General features: G+C 50.1%; 1 long non-coding RNA gene across 4 annotated transcripts in view; it reads left to right on the top strand.

Annotated features, from left to right (window-relative positions):
• The window catches only part of LOC116070862, a 3,942-nt gene extending 778 nt beyond the window's left edge, over positions 1-3,164 (top strand). Inside the window, exons 2-5 of one of the 4 annotated variants that reach the window (XR_004110597.1) lie at positions 287-377; positions 527-608; positions 1,585-1,819; positions 2,810-3,164. This is a non-coding gene — a long non-coding RNA (uncharacterized LOC116070862). Of the gene's footprint in view, positions 1-286; positions 392-526; positions 609-1,584; positions 1,851-2,809 lie in introns of those variants that run through there. The other 3 variants (XR_004110595.1, XR_004110598.1, XR_004110596.1) reach the window with 3 other exon arrangements.
• Positions 3,165-3,923: the final 759 nt, after the last annotated feature.

Genomic DNA, 3,923 nt, shown 5'->3' with positions numbered 1-3,923 from the left:
GGAAGGGGAGAGATCTGGAGCCCCTGGCTTGGCTGGAAGCTCAGAGTTGCAAGAGAAGGGTTAAATGTCCTGTAGGTTAGAGGCCTGGGGAGGTGGGCGCCCTTGTCCTGTGCTTTCCTTTGTCCTGCTCTAGATGATTCCGCAGACACTGGGCTCTCTGGCACTTGGTCCCTTGGGACCCGAGAGGCTCAGGCCTCTGTGATTGGGCTCACGTGGGTAGACAGCACACAAACTCACTTTGTATCAGGGGAGCCAAGCAGCCCCCTACCTCCCTCTTTCCTCACAGCCAATCAAGCCGAGCCTGAGAATTTATGAGAAGAGAGCGAAGCACTTTGAAGAAAGGCGCCCTTGTCTCCAGCCTGGCCATGGCCCCCGCGGTGCGCGTGGGGAGGTGGGGAGGGGTGGGCACGGGAGAGGGGCCGGGGCCCCGGGATGGGTGGCTAAAGAAAAGAATGCAAAAAGTCAGGGTCAAAAGTCTTTCTGGGAACAGAGAAGAAAGCTAAGAAAGGGGCTTGCTTCTCCACAGGTGTGTGAATGCACAATGAGGGCCTTCCCCAGCCCTTCCCAGGGGGCGCGGAGGAGGCCCGTCCTGCCCTCAGAATGGGAAGGTAAAGACACTTCTAGAAGAGGTCCCCAGGCATCAAACAAGCCTACAACACTATCATTACCAAGCCTGAGATGGCGGGGCTCCTTGGCCAGTCTTGGCTCTGAGACTCGGTTTTCTCATCAGTGAAATTACTAAGTGTGTTAACACTCCATTCAGTGCCTGGCAGCAATAAGCACTCAATCAGTACAGACTCTTGATTTTGTTTTTTTTGGTTTTTTTGAGAGCTTTATATATATGCGATGTATTTGCACCCCACCCTCTCTCTCATTCCCGCCCCCCCCCCTTATTCCCAATGGACTGTTTTTCCGACAAATTCCCTCACCCCTTCCTTGGTCCATTTTTGTGCTTGTTTGTTATTTTGGTTAGTTGGTTGGTTGGCTTGGATGGCTTGGTTTGGTTTCCTTCTATGCAGAGCTGGCTGGCCCAGACCTTAGTATGTGGATCATGTTGGCCTTGAACTCACAAAAATCTCCCTGCCTCTGCCTCCGAAGTGCTAGGATTAAAGGCATGTGCCACCCCACCAGCTGTGTTGTTGTTGTTGCTGTTGTTGTTGTTTCATTAAATAACCCAATATACTTAATTAGGGTTGCTCTATTAGCTAGGTGAAGGGTTATTTCTGAAGTGTGGGTTGGGCATCCTCCCTCAGCTGCACCATGGGAGAAAGTGACTCCCTTTCTTCAAGCAGCCATTAATCAACTCTCTCAAGGAGGGGCGGGTCCTGCGAGCCCTGCCTCCTCATCCTTGCTGTAACTTCCCACAGGCTCATGCTTGCGCAGGTCTGGTGAATTTAATCTCCACCACTGTATGTTCACAAGTGCAATGGTCATGTCACATCCAGAATTTTTATTAATGTGTATATGTGTGCATGCCACACCCATGTGGGTAATCCACATAGGCCAAAAGAGGGCTAGCCTTTGCCCGGGGCTGATGATCTGTTAGGCTCCAGCTGAAGCCCATCACAAGTGTTAACTTCACAGACCAACAACAACACGCCCATTTCCTACGGCAAGTAAGACCTACATTGGATTCAAACTCAGAGCTGCCTGCTCCTCCCATCTGCAAGTCCCAAAATGAGGAAAACAACAAGAATTCTGAGTAACTCCACTAGTGATGGTCAGGAGAATGAAGTCTGATGACTCACACAATCCCAACCCCCTGCTACCAACATGAAGGGAGGCCACTGGTGACCTCTAAGGACTTGAGATGTGCCTGGTATGAAAATAGAATTAAATTTGATAATATATTGAACTTACATTATTTCAAAATAGATTTAAGCTGGGAAGTTGTGGCTCATGCCTTGAAGTCTTAGCACTTGGGAACCTGAGGCAGGAGAATTGCCTGTAAATTTTATGCTAGCCTGGGCTACATAGTGAATTTCAGGTCAGCCTAAGCTACAGAGCGAAACAGATTGGGGTACCCTCGAGCTCAAGGCTCATCTCTGACCCTTTTTAACACTGTGGTCATGGGGGAGGTGAATTCATTATGGTCCTTAATTTTCACATCTGTAAAATGGGAACGTGTTACCTACACTGGCGTGTTTGTGGAGATTTGCAGAGTAAAGATACAACCAACATGGCATATGGGTGGCACCTGCGGTTTCTAGCACACACCGCCACACCTGCTCTTCCACAGCACAAACTAGAGATCTCAGGCGTGCTAGATGAACATTCTAGAAGCTGAGATACACCCCTAAATAGAGTCAAACTGGCACACACAAAAGGACACTGCATTGAACAGCAACATTTCATGGAACCCAGAATGTGGCAGAGGTCAGGCGGTGGCCCTCAGGAGCACAGAGGGGCAAACAGAGCATCCCTGAGCTGCAGCCAGAGAGGGGAAGATGTTAGGCATCAAGGGAAAGTCTTATCTGTGAGGACAGAAGAAAGGGTGTCGTCAGAAGGGAGAGATCTAGATCGGTTTCTACTATCCTGGAGAACTGAACTCAGGGCTCACCCACGCAAGGCAAGTCATTGAGACAGATCTGCAATCTCTGCCTTTAGTTTGTATTTGTTTGTTTATTTACTTTTTATTGGAGACAGGGTCTCACTAAGTTGTCCAGCCTAGCTTTGAATTCACTACTCAAAACAGTGTGGCTAGCACTCTCTCTGCCTCTGTCTTCAGGCTAGCGGGATTATGAGTCTGTACTGTGAGACCCAGCTAGAGATTTAAAAATATGTCCAAATATGTTGGATTTCACCCCAGCGCCTGTGCTGAGCCAGTATTTCCAAGGAGAATGAAACCTCTAATCAAGACTCCGGGGGTTCCTCAGTTCTATACAATAACCACAGCTCACCCCGAAGGACAGAACAGGGCTGGCTTCAGGAATGCGCTTGATGCAGGATGTTTCTGGCTGTGGACACCAGCCCGTACCTGGCGTTTACCCCATCATTTCTCCAGGGATGTGAAAGAAACTACATAGAGAACAAATATGACAGATTCCTCCCCAGCCGGTCGGAATGCTCAGTCAAGGCCACGTGGAGCCGGATGTCCGAGCTCTGTGAACTGGCCCTCTGCAGACAAAGGCAGACTGGGGGTAATAAAGATGACAGGTCATAATGAGAAACAGTTACTACTTATTAAGACACTCGCTTCACACCAGCCCTGGTGTTAAGTGCTTTTGTGTATTGATCGGCCCCCACAGCCCAACCATCCATTCTCTGCCAAGCAGTCGGAGTGGCCTTTTTTAAGACATAAACTCAAAATAAGATCATGCTGTCTCACAGCTGACCCCCACCCCCACTCTGGCAAGTGGCTTCACACTGAATTTAGCATGAAATCAGAGTTCCTGGCCCCAGTTCACAAGGTTCATCAGGCCTCCCCACCGCCACTGCCACCACCCCCACCCCATTCCTAAGTGCTGTAATCTCCGCCTAAGCACAGAGTTGCAGGCACAGAAGCCCCCACCTCATTGTCCCTCTGTCTGCTGCAGGACCTTTGCATCTTCTACCCCCAATCCTCCTGCCTCCACCTTCTAGGCCCTAAGATTCCAGGTATGGGTCACCACACTGTGTGTATGTGGGTGCTGAGATCAAGCCCAGGGTCAATGCATGCTCGGCAAGCACTCTATAGTCTGGGCTACCTCTCCAACCCCCAGCCCAATGGCCACTCTGCAAAGATTTGTTGCCTGATTGAAGAATTTCAGTGTTCCAGACATAGCCAAAGGATTCTGTGTCTGCTCCTTGTTAGCCAGTCTCATGAGGCTGTGCAGCCACCTGTTGGTGTGTCCTTCAGGGCCTGGCAAGATGGCTCAGTGGGTAAGGGTGCCTGCTGCCGGGACTGCTGGTGACCTGACTTCAGTCCCTAGCATCCATAGGGC

This window comes from Mastomys coucha, unplaced genomic scaffold (assembly GCF_008632895.1).
Source record: "Mastomys coucha isolate ucsf_1 unplaced genomic scaffold, UCSF_Mcou_1 pScaffold22, whole genome shotgun sequence".
Classification (NCBI taxonomy): Eukaryota; Metazoa; Chordata; class Mammalia; order Rodentia; family Muridae; genus Mastomys; species Mastomys coucha.
The sequence above is the reverse complement of the archived record's forward strand: the minus strand, read 5'-3'. Positions and strand labels throughout refer to the sequence as shown.